Source organism: Ochotona princeps, chromosome 9 (genome assembly GCF_030435755.1).
Source record: "Ochotona princeps isolate mOchPri1 chromosome 9, mOchPri1.hap1, whole genome shotgun sequence".
NCBI lineage: Eukaryota > Metazoa > Chordata > Mammalia > Lagomorpha > Ochotonidae > Ochotona > Ochotona princeps.
Window position 1 is genome coordinate 68,496,075 of NC_080840.1, and position 16,913 is coordinate 68,512,987.

The following is a 16,913-nucleotide window of genomic DNA, read 5'->3' on the forward strand; positions in this document are numbered from 1 at the left end:
TCCTGCCTCCAGGGTGCCACACAGGGATATCCCAGAGGGGAAGGCTGAGGGCAAACCTCCCCAAACACCATATGCCAAGAGCCCTGAGGATGGGCGGGAGGACAGGGTCCCCTCCTCTCCTGAGCCCTACAACAACCAACAGAAGGCTGAGAGCAAACATGGTGGTATACTTCATGCCAAGACGTACAAACAAGGCCAGGTGGCTGGCACCAGAGGCTTCAGAGCAAGAAACAGCGACATACTGCTGGAGAGGCCTGCAGCTAAACCCACCAGAGGACAACATGACAAGAACCCTGACAAAGGCCTGCCAGCAAGCACACACACCACCAAAGCATCCTGCAGGCTGATCCATGAGAAGAGGAATGCCATAGGCGCTCCTGTCGTCGCACCACAAGTGAAGACCACAAATCAAGATGTGCAGGGAACAACAACCCCACTGAAAGATAAGGAAGAAAAAGCATTCTACTCCAAGATGATCAGAAAAGACTCCCAGAAGAATGTGGGAATTCCTGCCCAGAAAATACAACCAATGACCGCTGAGGAAAGGCCACAGGATGGTCTGGAGGCCACCAGGGAAGACAACTCTTCAAGATACGAAAAAATCTCACAGAGGAAGTCTGTGGCAACTCCCACTCTGGAGCCACAGACCAAGACAAGAGACAAACAGCTGCAGGCTGCTGTTCCAGACTCCAGGGCATCGCACAGGGACAGCAGACACAAGAGAAAGGCTGCGGCTGAGTATGCCTCTATGGCACAACATGCAGAAGTGACTGAGGGAGGCCAAGACAAATCTCCTGCCTCTCAAGGCCCGTATTGGGCCATGCCGAAAAGGAAGGTCATGGGCTCACCTTCCTGGGCACAACATGTGCACAACTCAGGCACACAGGCCCGAGCCCCCAAATCCAGCATGCACAGCAACATGGTGCACAAGAAGACCTTGGGCAAACTCACCAGGCCGTGCTTTGCTAAATCGCCCCAGAAACACCCGAGGGCCGGTGCCCCTGCGTCCAGGGAGCGGCACACATACACCAGCCTGAACAGGAACAGTGTGGGCATCTCTGCCTCGGCACCTCTGGTGAAGACTCCTGAGGAAGGCCTGCAGGCAGCACACAACAACGTGCAAGGCCTGCCAGCAAGGATCCCCACATGCCCAGGACACATCTCTAACACCCAGGATGAGACCACAGCTGCCTCTGGCCTGGCAACACAGGCCGAGCATCTCCAGGAGAAACTGCAGGCTGGCACCACAGCCTCCACTACCCTGCACAAGAAAATTCTGTCTAAGAAGAAGGCAACTGATAAACTTGTCTGTGAGTTCCAGGACAAGAAAACCGACGAAGTCTCCCAGGCCAGTGCCACGTTCTCTGTGGAAAAAAGCCACGTGCCGCAGGACACAATTGTGAATGACTGGTCCTGGGCACCGTTTTCTGACATCCCTGAGGAAGCCCCACAGGCTGCAACTGCAGCCTCCAATACACCACACTGCAATATCCAAATCACGACAAAGGACGTTTCTGAACCTGCCAGGACACATGTGGAGTTCCCCAATGCTGACTCCCAGTCCAGCTCTCCTGCCTCACTTACGCACTGCACCATCCCACATGAGAATTCTGTGGGCGCAATGATCTCTGCACCTCTTGGTAACACTCCTGAGCAATTCCTGCTCACTGGCGCTCCAGCCTCTTTGTTGCCCCAGGAGAAGAATAAAATTGCTGGTGTTTCTGCCTGGACACCACTTGCACAGGCCCCTGAAGAAAGCCCTCAGGAAACAAAGACCCCTGTGGAAGGCTGGTATGACAGAAGCTCCAGCTCTGCAGCACACAGCGACACCATGCAGAAGCCTGCTGGCACACCCACCCGGGCATCACAGGCCCAGACCCTCGGGGATGACCTGCTAGTTGACTCTACCCGATCCTTTGATGGGCCACACAGGGACATCCGCAGGAGCAGGAAGGCTGCAGGAAAATATGCCTGGGCATCACTAGAAAACACCCCCAAGGAAGTCTCTCGGCGGGCAAAGATTTCCATGGAAGCCACACAAGAGAGAGTACCTGACTCCACAGAACATAGGAACAGCACACAGGAGAAAGCTGCTGGCAAACCCACCCAGGGGCCAGATGCCAAAACCCATGAGGAAGGTTGGCTGGTTGGTGCCCAAGCCGCCAGGGCACCGCACAGCAGCATCCCCAGTAGCAGGGCCTCATCAGCCTTTAGGCACCTGCATGTCAATGGGGACCTGGCTTCCTGTGTGCCGAGGTCTGGGCCTCTGAGAAGAACCCCAAAATCTGAGAGGCAGAGAAGGGAACCTGAGTTCCCCTTCAGGGTGACATGCACCCACCGCAACCCCAGCACCAGCTCCTACAGCTCCACCAAGGAGCCCTGGAGGCTCACAGCCATCAGGACCCGAGCTCCTGTCAATGAATCACAGGCCAAGACCACTAAGGAACACACTCAGAGGGTCACTCCTGCCTCCAGGGTGCCACACAGGGATATCCCAGAGGGGAAGGCTGAGGGCAAACCTCCCCAAACACCATATGCCAAGAACCCAGAGGATGGGCGGGAGGACAGGGTCCCCTCCTCTCCTGAGCCCTACAACAACCAACAGAAGGCTGAGAGCAAACATGGTGGTATACTTCAAGCCAAGACGTACAAACAAGGCCAGGTGGCTGGCACCAGAGGCTTCAGAGCAAGAAACAGCGACATACTGCTGGAGAGGCCTGCAGCTAAACCCACCAGAGGACAACATGACAAGAACCCTGACAAACGCCTGCCAGCAAGCACACACACCACCAAAGCATCCTGCAGGCTGATCCATGAGAAGAGGAATGCCATAGGCGCTCCTGTCGTCGCACCACAAGTGAAGACCACAAATCAAGATGTGCAGGGAACAACAACCCCACTGAAAGATAAGGAAGAAAAAGCATTCCACTCCAAGACGATCAGAAAAGACTCCCAGAAGAATGTGGGAATTCCTGCCCGGAAAACACAACCAATGACTACAGAGGAAAGGCCACAGGATGGTCTGGAGGCCACCAGGGAAGACAACTCTTCAAGATATGAAAAAATCTCACAGAGGAAGTCTGTGCCAACTCCCACTCTGGAGCCACAGACCAAGACAAGAGACAAACAGCTGCAGGCTGCTGTCCCAGACTCCAGGGCATTGCACAGGGACAGCAGACACAAGAGAAAGGCTGCGGCTGAGTATGCCTCTATGGCACAACATGCAGAAGTGACTGAGGGAGGCCAAGACAAATCTCCTGCCTCTCAAGGCCCGTATTGGGCCATGCCGAAAAGGAAGGTCATGGGCTCACCTTCCTGGGCACAACATGTGCACAACTCAGGCACACAGGCCCGAGCCCCCAAATCCAGCATGCACAGCAACATGGTGCACAAGAAGACCTTGGGCAAACTCACCAGGCCGTGCTTTGCTAAATCGCCCCAGAAACACCCGAGGGCCGGTGCCCCTGCGTCCAGGGAGCGGCACACATACACCAGCCTGAACAGGAACAGTGTGGGCATCTCTGCCTCGGCACCTCTGGTGAAGACTCCTGAGGAAGGCCTGCAGGCAGCACACAACAACGTGCAAGGCCTGCCAGCAAGGATCCCCACATGCCCAGGACACATCTCTATCACCCAGGATGAGACCACAGCTGCCTCTGGCCTGGCAACACAGGCCGAGCATCTCCAGGAGAAACTGCAGGCTGGCACCACAGCCTCCACTACCCTGCACAAGAAAATTCCGTCTAAGAAGAAGAAGGCAACTGATAAACTTGTCTGTGAGTTTCAGGACAAGAAAACCGACGAAGTCTCCCAGGCCAGTGCCACGTTCTCTGTGGAAAAAAGCCACGTGCCGCAGGACACAATTGTGAATGACTGGTCCTGGGCACCGTTTTCTGACATCCCTGAGGAAGCCCCACAGGCTGCAACTGCAGCCTCCAATACACCACACTGCAATATCCAAATCACGACAAAGGACGTTTCTGAACCTGCCAGGACACATGTGGAGTTCCCCAATGCTGACTCCCAGTCCAGCTCTCCTGCCTCACTTACGCACTGCACCATCCCACATGAGAATTCTGTGGGCGCAATGATCTCTGCACCTCTTGGTAACACTCCTGAGCAATTCCTGCTCACTGGCGCTCCAGCCTCTTTGTTGCCCCAGGAGAAGAATGAAACTGCTGGTGTTTCTGCCTGGACACCACTTGCACAGACCCCTGAAGAAAGCCCTCAGGAAACAAAGACCCCTGTGGAAGGCTGGTATGACAGAAGCTCCAGCTCTGCAGCACACAGCGACACCATGCAGAAGCCTGCTGGCACACCCACCCGAGCATCACAGGCCCAGACCCTCGGGGATGACCTGCTAGTTGGCTCTACCCGATCCTTTGATGGGCCACACAGGGACATCCGCAGGAGCAGGAAGGCTGCAGGAAAATATGCCTGGGCATCACTAGAAAACACCCCCAAGGAAGTCTCTCGGCGGGCAAAGATTTCCATGGAAGCCACACAAGAGAGAGTACCTGACTCCACAGAACATAGGAACAGCACACAGGAGAAAGCTGCTGGCAAACCCACCCAGGGGCCAGATGCCAAAACCCATGAGGAAGGTTGGCTGGTTGGTGCCCAAGCCTCCAGGACACCGCACAGCAGCATCCCCAGTGGCAGGGCCTCATCAGCCTTTAGCCGCCTGTGCGTAAATGGGGACCGGGCTTCCTGTGTGCCCAGGTCTGGGCTTCTGAGAAGAACCCCAAAACCTGAGAGGCAGAGGAGGGAACCTGAGTTCCCCTTCAGGGTGACATGCACCCACCGCAACCCCAGCACCAGCTCCTACAGCTCCACCAAGGAGCCCTGGAGGCTCACAGCAATCAGGGCCCGAGCTCCTGTCAATGAATCACAGGCCAAGACCACTAAGGAACACACTCAGAGGGTCACTCCTGCCTCCAGGGTGCCCCACAGAGACATCCCAGAGGGGAAGGCTGAGGGCAAACCTCCCCAAACACCATATGCCAAGAGCCCTGAGGATGGGCGGGAGGACAGGGTCCCCTCCTCTCCTGAGCCCTACAACAACCAACAGAAGGCTGAGAGCAAACATGGTGGTATACTTCATGCCAAGACGTACAAACAAGGCCAGGTGGCTGGCACCAGAGGCTTCAGAGCAAGAAACAGCGACATACTGCTGGAGAGGCCTGCAGCTAAACCCACCAGGGGACAACATGACAAGAACCCTGACAAAGGCCTGCCAGCAAGCACACACACCACCAAAGCATCCTGCAGGCTGATCCATGAGAAGAGGAATGCCATAGGCGCTCCTGCCATAGCACCACAAGTGAAGACCACAAATCAAGATGTGCAGGGAACAACAACCCCACTGAAAGATAAGGAAGAAAAAGCATTCTACTCCAAGATGATCAGAAAAGACTCCCAGAAGAATGTGGGAATTCCTGCCCAGAAAACACAACCAATGACCGCTGAGGAAAGGCCACAGGATGGTCTGGAGGCCACCAGGGAAGACAACTCTTCAAGATATGAAAAAATCTCACAGAGGAAGTCTGTGGCAACTCCCACTCTGGAGCCACAGACCAAGACAAGAGACAAACAGCTGCAGGCTGCTGTTCCAGACTCCAGGGCATCGCACAGGGACAGCAGACACAAGAGAAAGGCTGCGGCTGAGTATGCCTCTATGGCACAACATGCAGAAGTGACTGAGGGAGGCCAAGACAAATCTCCTGCCTCTCAAGGCCCGTATTGGGCCATGCCGAAAAGAAAGGTCATGGGCTCACCTTCCTGGGCACAACATGTGCACAACTCAGGCACACAGGCCCGAGCCCCCAAATCCAGCATGCACAGCAACATGGTGCACAAGAAGACCTTGGGCAAACTCACCAGGCCGTGCTTTGCTAAATCGCCCCAGAAACACCCGAGGGCCGGTGCCCCTGCGTCCAGGGAGCGGCACACATACACCAGCCTGAACAGGAACAGTGTGGGCATCTCTGCCTCGGCACCTCTGGTGAAGACTCCTGAGGAAGGCCTGCAGGCAGCACACAACAACGTGCAAGGCCTGCCAGCAAGGATCCCCACATGCCCAGGACACATCTCTATCACCCAGGATGAGACCACAGCTGCCTCTGGCCTGGCAACACAGGCCGAGCATCTCCAGGAGAAACTGCAGGCTGGCACCACAGCCTCCACTACCCTGCACAAGAAAATTCCGTCTAAGAAGAAGAAGGCAACTGATAAACTTGTCTGTGAGTTTCAGGACAAGAAAACCGACGAAGTCTCCCAGGCCAGTGCCACGTTCTCTGTGGAAAAAAGCCACGTGCCGCAGGACACAATTGTGAATGACTGGTCCTGGGCACCGTTTTCTGACATCCCTGAGGAAGCCCCACAGGCTGCAACTGCAGCCTCCAATACACCACACTGCAATATCCAAATCACGACAAAGGACGTTTCTGAACCTGCCAGGACACATGTGGAGTTCCCCAATGCTGACTCCCAGTCTAGCTCTCCTGCCTCAGTTACGCACTGCACCATCCCACATGAGAATTCTGTGGGCGCAATGATCTCTGCACCTCTTGGTAACACTCCTGAGCAATTCCTGCTCACTGGCGCTCCAGCCTCTTTGTTGCCCCAGGAGAAGAATGAAACTGCTGGTGTTTCTGCCTGGACACCACTTGCACAGGCCCCTGAAGAAAGCCCTCCGGGACCAAAGACCCCTGTGGAAGGCTGGTATGACAGAAGCTCCAGCTCTGCAGCACACAGCGACACCATGCAGAAGCCTGCTGGCACACCCACCCGGGCATCACAGGCCCAGACCCTCGGGGATGACCTGCTAGTTGACTCTACCCGATCCTTTGATGGGCCACACAGGGACATCCGCAGGAGCAGGAAGGCTGCAGGAAAATATGCCTGGGCATCACTAGAAAACACCCCCAAGGAAGTCTCTCGGCGGGCAAAGATTTCCATGGAAGCCACACAAGAGAGAGTACCTGACTCCACAGAACATAGGAACAGCACACAGGAGAAAGCTGCTGGCAAACCCACCCAGGGGCCAGATGCCAAAACCCATGAGGAAGGTTGGCTGGTTGGTGCCCAAGCCGCCAGGGCACCGCACAGCAGCATCCCCAGTAGCAGGGCCTCATCAGCCTTTAGGCACCTGCATGTCAATGGGGACCTGGCTTCCTGTGTGCCGAGGTCTGGGCCTCTGAGAAGAACCCCAAAATCTGAGAGGCAGAGAAGGGAACCTGAGTTCCCCTTCAGGGTGACATGCACCCACCGCAACCCCAGCACCAGCTCCTACAGCTCCACCAAGGAGCCCTGGAGGCTCACAGCCATCAGGACCCGAGCTCCTGTCAATGAATCACAGGCCAAGACCACTAAGGAACACACTCAGAGGGTCACTCCTGCCTCCAGGGTGCCACACAGGGATATCCCAGAGGGGAAGGCTGAGGGCAAACCTCCCCAAACACCATATGCCAAGAACCCAGAGGATGGGCGGGAGGACAGGGTCCCCTCCTCTCCTGAGCCCTACAACAACCAACAGAAGGCTGAGAGCAAACATGGTGGTATACTTCATGCCAAGACGTACAAACAAGGCCAGGTGGCTGGCACCAGAGGCTTCAGAGCAAGAAACAGCGACATACTGCTGGAGAGGCCTGCAGCTAAACCCACCAGAGGACAACATGACAAGAACCCTGACAAACGCCTGCCAGCAAGCACACACACCACCAAAGCATCCTGCAGGCTGATCCATGAGAAGAGGAATGCCATAGGCGCTCCTGTCGTCGCACCACAAGTGAAGACCACAAATCAAGATGTGCAGGGAACAACAACCCCACTGAAAGATAAGGAAGAAAAAGCATTCCACTCCAAGACGATCAGAAAAGACTCCCAGAAGAATGTGGGAATTCCTGCCCGGAAAACACAACCAATGACTACAGAGGAAAGGCCACAGGATGGTCTGGAGGCCACCAGGGAAGACAACTCTTCAAGATATGAAAAAATCTCACAGAGGAAGTCTGTGCCAACTCCCACTCTGGAGCCACAGACCAAGACAAGAGACAAACAGCTGCAGGCTGCTGTCCCAGACTCCAGGGCATTGCACAGGGACAGCAGACACAAGAGAAAGGCTGCGGCTGAGTATGCCTCTATGGCACAACATGCAGAAGTGACTGAGGGAGGCCAAGACAAATCTCCTGCCTCTCAAGGCCCGTATTGGGCCATGCCGAAAAGGAAGGTCATGGGCTCACCTTCCTGGGCACAACATGTGCACAACTCAGGCACACAGGCCCGAGCCCCCAAATCCAGCATGCACAGCAACATGGTGCACAAGAAGACCTTGGGCAAACTCACCAGGCCGTGCTTTGCTAAATCGCCCCAGAAACACCCGAGGGCCGGTGCCCCTGCGTCCAGGGAGCGGCACACATACACCAGCCTGAACAGGAACAGTGTGGGCATCTCTGCCTCGGCACCTCTGGTGAAGACTCCTGAGGAAGGCCTGCAGGCAGCACACAACAACGTGCAAGGCCTGCCAGCAAGGATCCCCACATGCCCAGGACACATCTCTATCACCCAGGATGAGACCACAGCTGCCTCTGGCCTGGCAACACAGGCCGAGCATCTCCAGGAGAAACTGCAGGCTGGCACCACAGCCTCCACTACCCTGCACAAGAAAATTCCGTCTAAGAAGAAGAAGGCAACTGATAAACTTGTCTGTGAGTTTCAGGACAAGAAAACCGACGAAGTCTCCCAGGCCAGTGCCACGTTCTCTGTGGAAAAAAGCCACGTGCCGCAGGACACAATTGTGAATGACTGGTCCTGGGCACCGTTTTCTGACATCCCTGAGGAAGCCCCACAGGCTGCAACTGCAGCCTCCAATACACCACACTGCAATATCCAAATCACGACAAAGGACGTTTCTGAACCTGCCAGGACACATGTGGAGTTCCCCAATGCTGACTCCCAGTCCAGCTCTCCTGCCTCACTTACGCACTGCACCATCCCACATGAGAATTCTGTGGGCGCAATGATCTCTGCACCTCTTGGTAACACTCCTGAGCAATTCCTGCTCACTGGCGCTCCAGCCTCTTTGTTGCCCCAGGAGAAGAATGAAACTGCTGGTGTTTCTGCCTGGACACCACTTGCACAGACCCCTGAAGAAAGCCCTCAGGAAACAAAGACCCCTGTGGAAGGCTGGTATGACAGAAGCTCCAGCTCTGCAGCACACAGCGACACCATGCAGAAGCCTGCTGGCACACCCACCCGAGCATCACAGGCCCAGACCCTCGGGGATGACCTGCTAGTTGGCTCTACCCGATCCTTTGATGGGCCACACAGGGACATCCGCAGGAGCAGGAAGGCTGCAGGAAAATATGCCTGGGCATCACTAGAAAACACCCCCAAGGAAGTCTCTCGGCGGGCAAAGATTTCCATGGAAGCCACACAAGAGAGAGTACCTGACTCCACAGAACATAGGAACAGCACACAGGAGAAAGCTGCTGGCAAACCCACCCAGGGGCCAGATGCCAAAACCCATGAGGAAGGTTGGCTGGTTGGTGCCCAAGCCTCCAGGACACCGCACAGCAGCATCCCCAGTGGCAGGGCCTCATCAGCCTTTAGCCGCCTGTGCGTAAATGGGGACCGGGCTTCCTGTGTGCCCAGGTCTGGGCTTCTGAGAAGAACCCCAAAACCTGAGAGGCAGAGGAGGGAACCTGAGTTCCCCTTCAGGGTGACATGCACCCACCGCAACCCCAGCACCAGCTCCTACAGCTCCACCAAGGAGCCCTGGAGGCTCACAGCAATCAGGGCCCGAGCTCCTGTCAATGAATCACAGGCCAAGACCACTAAGGAACACACTCAGAGGGTCACTCCTGCCTCCAGGGTGCCACACAGAGACATCCCAGAGGGGAAGGCTGAGGGCAAACCTCCCCAAACACCATATGCCAAGAGCCCTGAGGATGGGCGGGAGGACAGGGTCCCCTCCTCTCCTGAGCCCTACAACAACCAACAGAAGGCTGAGAGCAAACATGGTGGTATACTTCAAGCCAAGACGTACAAACAAGGCCAGGTGGCTGGCACCAGAGGCTTCAGAGCAAGAAACAGCGACATACTGCTGGAGAGGCCTGCAGCTAAACCCACCAGGGGACAACATGACAAGAACCCTGACAAACGCCTGCCAGCAAGCACACACACCACCAAAGCATCCTGCAGGCTGATCCATGAGAAGAGGAATGCCATAGGCGCTCCTGCCATAGCACCACAAGTGAAGACCACAAATCAAGATGTGCAGGGAACAACAACCCCACTGAAAGATAAGGAAGAAAAAGCATTCTACTCCAAGATGATCAGAAAAGACTCCCAGAAGAATGTGGGAATTCCTGCCCAGAAAACACAACCAATGACCGCTGAGGAAAGGCCACAGGATGGTCTGGAGGCCACCAGGGAAGACAACTCTTCAAGATACGAAAAAATCTCACAGAGGAAGTCTGTGGCAACTCCCACTCTGGAGCCACAGACCAAGACAAGAGACAAACAGCTGCAGGCTGCTGTTCCAGACTCCAGGGCATCGCACAGGGACAGCAGACACAAGAGAAAGGCTGCGGCTGAGTATGCCTCTATGGCACAACATGCAGAAGTGACTGAGGGAGGCCAAGACAAATCTCCTGCCTCTCAAGGCCCGTATTGGGCCATGCCGAAAAGAAAGGTCATGGGCTCACCTTCCTGGGCACAACATGTGCACAACTCAGGCACACAGGCCCGAGCCCCCAAATCCAGCATGCACAGCAACATGGTGCACAAGAAGACCTTGGGCAAACTCACCAGGCCGTGCTTTGCTAAATCGCCCCAGAAACACCCGAGGGCCGGTGCCCCTGCGTCCAGGGAGCGGCACACATACACCAGCCTGAACAGGAACAGTGTGGGCATCTCTGCCTCGGCACCTCTGGTGAAGACTCCTGAGGAAGGCCTGCAGGCAGCACACAACAACGTGCAAGGCCTGCCAGCAAGGATCCCCACATGCCCAGGACACATCTCTATCACCCAGGATGAGACCACAGCTGCCTCTGGCCTGGCAACACAGGCCGAGCATCTCCAGGAGAAACTGCAGGCTGGCACCACAGCCTCCACTACCCTGCACAAGAAAATTCCGTCTAAGAAGAAGAAGGCAACTGATAAACTTGTCTGTGAGTTTCAGGACAAGAAAACCGACGAAGTCTCCCAGGCCAGTGCCACGTTCTCTGTGGAAAAAAGCCACGTGCCGCAGGACACAATTGTGAATGACTGGTCCTGGGCACCGTTTTCTGACATCCCTGAGGAAGCCCCACAGGCTGCAACTGCAGCCTCCAATACACCACACTGCAATATCCAAATCACGACAAAGGACGTTTCTGAACCTGCCAGGACACATGTGGAGTTCCCCAATGCTGACTCCCAGTCTAGCTCTCCTGCCTCAGTTACGCACTGCACCATCCCACATGAGAATTCTGTGGGCGCAATGATCTCTGCACCTCTTGGTAACACTCCTGAGCAATTCCTGCTCACTGGCGCTCCAGCCTCTTTGTTGCCCCAGGAGGAGAATAAAACTGCTGGTGTTTCTGCCTGGACACCACTTGCACAGACCCCTGAAGAAAGCCCTCCGGGACCAAAGACCCCTGTGGAAGGCTGGTATGACAGAAGCTCCAGCTCTGCAGCACACAGCGACACCATGCAGAAGCCTGCTGGCACACCCACCCGAGCATCACAGGCCCAGACCCTCGGGGATGACCTGCTAGTTGGCTCTACCCGATCCTTTGATGGGCCACACAGGGACATCCGCAGGAGCAGGAAGGCTGCAGGAAAATATGCCTGGGCATCACTAGAAAACACCCCCAAGGAAGTCTCTCGGCGGGCAAAGATTTCCATGGAAGCCACACAAGAGAGAGTACCTGACTCCACAGAACATAGGAACAGCACACAGGAGAAAGCTGCTGGCAAACCCACCCAGGGGCCAGATGCCAAAACCCATGAGGAAGGTTGGCTGGTTGGTGCCCAAGCCTCCAGGACACCGCACAGCAGCATCCCCAGTAGCAGGGCCTCATCAGCCTTTAGCCGCCTGTGCGTAAATGGGGACCGGGCTTCCTGTGTGCCCAGGTCTGGGCTTCTGAGAAGAACCCCAAAACCTGAGAGGCAGAGGAGGGAACCTGAGTTCCCCTTCAGGGTGACGTGCACCCACCGCAACCCCAGCACCAGCTCCTACAGCTCCACCAAGGAGCCCTGGAGGCTCACAGCAATCAGGGCCCGAGCTCCTGTCAATGAATCACAGGCCAAGACCACTAAGGAACACACTCAGAGGGTCACTCCTGCCTCCAGGGTGCCCCACAGAGACATCCCAGAGGGGAAGGCTGAGGGCAAACCTCCCCAAACACCATATGCCAAGAGCCCTGAGGATGGGCGGGAGGACAGGGTCCCCTCCTCTCCTGAGCCCTGCAACAACCAACAGAAGGCTGAGAGCAAACATGGTGGTATACTTCATGCCAAGACGTACAAACAAGGCCAGGTGGCTGGCACCAGAGGCTTCAGAGCAAGAAACAGCGACATACTGCTGGAGAGGCCTGCAGCTAAACCCACCAGGGGACAACATGACAAGAACCCTGACAAAGGCCTGCCAGCAAGCACACACACCACCAAAGCATCCTGCAGGCTGATCCATGAGAAGAGGAATGCCATAGGCGCTCCTGCCATAGCACCACAAGTGAAGACCACAAATCAAGATGTGCAGGGAACAACAACCCCACTGAAAGATAAGGAAGAAAAAGCATTCCACTCCAAGATGATCAGAAAAGACTCCCAGAAGAATGTGGGAATTCCTGCCCAGAAAACACAACCAATGACTACAGAGGAAAGGCCACAGGATGGTCTGGAGGCCACCAGGAAAGACAACTCTTCAAGATACGAAAAAACCTCACAGAGGAAGTCTGTGGCAACTCCCACTCTGGAGCCACAGACCAAGACAAGAGACAAACAGCTGCAGGCTGCTGTCCCAGACTCCAGGGCATCGCACAGGGACAGCAGACACAAGAGAAAGGCTGCGGCTGAGTATGCCTCTATGGCACAACATGCAGAAGTGACTGAGGGAGGCCAAGACAAATCTCCTGCCTCTCAAGGTCCGTATTGGGCCATGCCGAAAAGGAAGGTCATGGGCTCACCTTCCTGGGCACAACATGTGCACAACTCAGGCACACAGGCCCGAGCCCCCAAATCCAGCATGCACAGCAACATGGTGCACAAGAAGACCTTGGGCAAACTCACCAGGCCGTGCTTTGCTAAATCGCCCCAGAAACACCCAAGGGCCGGTGCCCCTGCGTCCAGGGAGCGGCACACATATACCAGCCTGAACAGGAACAGTGTGGGCATCTCTGCCTCGGCACCTCTGGTGAAGACTCCTGAGGAAGGCCTGCAGGCAGCACACAACAACGTGCAAGGCCTGCCAGCAAGGATCCCCACATGCCCAGGGCTCATCTCTATCACCCAGGATGAGACCACAGCTGCCTCTGGCCTGGCAACACAGGCCGAGCATCTCCAGGAGAAACTGCAGGCTGGCACCACAGCCTCCACTGCCCTGCACAAAAATATTCGATCTAAGAAGAAGGCAACTGATAAACTTGTCTGTGAATTCCAGGACAAGAAAACCGACGAAGTCTCCCAGGCCAGTGCCACAGTCTCTGTGGAAAAAAGCCACGTGCCGCAGGACACAATTGTGGATGACTGGTCCTGGGCACCGTTTTCTGACATTTCTGTGGGAGGTCCCAGAGAAGCAATGACCACCCAACAAGGCCTGGACGAAAGCGGCACCACCTCTGCAGATAAGAGCAAATTCCCACAGGAGAATGCTGTGGAAGCTCCTGGCCTAGTGCCACAGACCATGAAACGGGTACAGACCCCGGCCTCCAGTTTGTTGCATAGCAACATTGAACTCAACAAGGCAGTGGTGGGTGACTTCGTGCACTCACCTCATGGACAGAAATGCCAGAGAGCCTCCCAGGCCAGTGCCACGGTCTCTGTGGATAAAAGCCACATGCCACAGGAGACAGTTGTGGACGACTGGTCCTGGGCACCGTTTTCTGACATCCCTGAGGAAGCCCCACAGGCTGCAACTGCAGCCTCCAATACACCACACTGCAATATCCAAATCACGACAAAGGACGTTTCTGAACCTGCCAGGACACATGTGGAGTTCCCCAATGCTGACTCCCAGTCCAGCTCTCCTGCCTCACTTACGCACTGCACCATCCCACATGAGAATTCTGTGGGCGCAATGATCTCTGCACCTCTTGGTAACACTCCTGAGCAATTCCTGCTCACTGGCGCTCCAGCCTCTTTGTTGCCCCAGGAGAAGAATGAAACTGCTGGTGTTTCTGCCTGGACACCACTTGCACAGGCCCCTGAAGAAAGCCCTCCGGGACCAAAGACCCCTGTGGAAGGCCAGCATGACAGAAGCTCCAGCTCTGCAGCACACAGCGACACCATGCAGAAGCCTGCTGGCACACCCACCCGAGCATCACAGGCCCAGACCCCCGGGGAAGGCCTGCTAGTTGACTCTACCCGATCCTTTGATGGGCCACACAGGGACATCTGCAGGAGCAGGAAGGCTGCAGGCAAATATGCCTGGGCGTCACTAGGAAACATCCCCAAGGAAGTCTCTCGGCGGGCAAAGATTTCCATGGAAGCCACACAAGAGAGAGTACCTGACTCCACAGAACATAGGGACAGCACACAGGAGAAAGCTGCTGGCAAACCCACCCAGGGGCCAGATGCCAAAACCCATGAGGAAGGTTGGCTGGTTGGTGCCCAAGCCTCCAGGGCACCGCACAGCAGCATCCCCAGTGGCAGGGCCCTTTCGGCCTTTAGGCGCCTGCGTGTCAATGGGGTCCTGGCTTCCTTTGTGCCCAGGCCAGGGCTTCTGAGAAAGAGCAAGAGACAGAGGAGGGAACCCGAGTTCCCCTTCAGGGTGACATGCACCCACCGCAACCCCATCACCAGTTCCTACAGCTCCACCACAGGGCCCTGGAGGCTCACAGCAATCAAAGCCCGAGCTCCTGTCAGTGAATCACAGGCCAAGACCACAAAGGAGCGCACTCAGAGGATCACCCCAGCCTCCAGGCTGTCCCACAGGGATATCCCAGAGGGGCAGGCTGAGGGCAAACCTCTCCAGACAGCATATGCCAAGATGCGCGGATATGGCCTACGAAAAGGCATGAGCCTCGAGGAAGGCTGGGAGGATATGTTCCTTTCCTCAGTGGAGTGTATGGACATCATACAGCATCGTTCAGGCACACCCACCCAGGCGCCACAGGCCAAGACCTGCAGGGAACATCAGCTGCTTGGAGACCCTGCCTCCAGAGTGCCTCATGGCTGTACCTCCCAGTCCGTGGGCCTCAAACTGCCCAAGATGGCTGGTGCCAATGGCCGACTGGCATTTCTCAGAGCACTGCAGCAGGGTCTGCAACAGACTCTTTGTAAGGTGCTGCATTACCTATGGGTCCCACTGGCCCGCCGCCTGGCTTGTGGTCACCAGAGGGCAGCAGTAGGCTGCACCTCAGAGGATAACCTCCCCACAGGGAGCAATGAGGGTTCACCAAAGCCTGGGGGCAACCCCACAGTCCGAGATGGGCAGGGCACACAGTACTACAACACCCAGGACAGTGGCAATGCCCCTTCTGCCTTTCGGCGCCTTCGAGTCAACGGGGTCCTGGCTTCCTTTGTGCCCCGGTCTGGGCCTCTGAGAAGAACCCCAAATCCTGAGAGACAGAGGAGGGAACCCGAGTTCCTCTTCGGGGTGACATGCCCCAACCACAGCCCCAGCACCAGCTCCTACAGCTCGACCACGGGTCCCTGGATGCTCACAACAATCAGGGCACGAGCTGCAATCAATGGATCACAGGGTTTGACCCCCAAGGAATGCCCCCAGGGGGGCACCCCTGATACCAGAGTGGCCCACAGGGACATCCCACAAGGGAAGGCTGAGGGCAAACCTGTCCACACACCACATGCCAAGAGCCCTGAGGCAGGTTGGCGAGACAGGGTCCCCGCCTGTATGAAACACACCACCAGCCCTCCGAAGGCTGCAGGCCAAGCTGCTGGTGCACCACATGCCAGGTCCTGTGAGGAAGGCCGGTTGGTCAGCGCCCAGGCAGCCAGGGTGCTCCACAGGCACATCCCACAGCAGAAGGCTGCAAGCACTGCTGTGGGGAAGATCAAATTCCTGCAACCTCCTGCACTGGAGCAGGATCCATCCAGGTCCCGGCTGCGGGAGTCCCCTCTGCTGCTGCCCTACAGGAGACAAGAGCCACTCATCCTGCCCGAGGCACCCGACAGAGTCACTGCCAAGGACGTGGACAAGGAACGCCATGTTGCGAGTCAGTAAATCAACATGGTCCTGAGTGGTAAGCATGGTCCCTGTCCGGCATGCCCCTGCTTCCTGGCCCTTTCCCATTCCCTGTCAGGTATCTGCCCACCTTCTTGTGCAGGGGTCAGAAGGAAGAGGGCTCCATCCACTCTGGGGCTCCTCCAGGAAGCCTGCCTTGCTGGGCCAGGTCATAAGGACCTGGGTGTCCTTTCCTGGTGGCCAGGGCTGATGACTGTGCTACGAGAACCCAGCTAGTGTCTGGGATGAGGGTTTTGCAAGGTCATCATGAGTCTGCATTTGAGGGGGAGCCCAGGATACCCCCTACTCCCAGGCAGCAGCCTCGCCCACAGGATGATCAGCTCCCAGAAGGAGCTTCATGGTACCGCTTGGTTGCTTGAGGCAGCAGGGCTGGGCCCTGAGTGGTAGCAGAGGGACATATTTCCTGGGTAGCCCCTTGAAGCCTGAGCCCACAGGATGCCTCTTCCTGCTGCTCTGACCCATGCATGGCAGCCTTGGCTTCCTTTGACCTGAGCACACA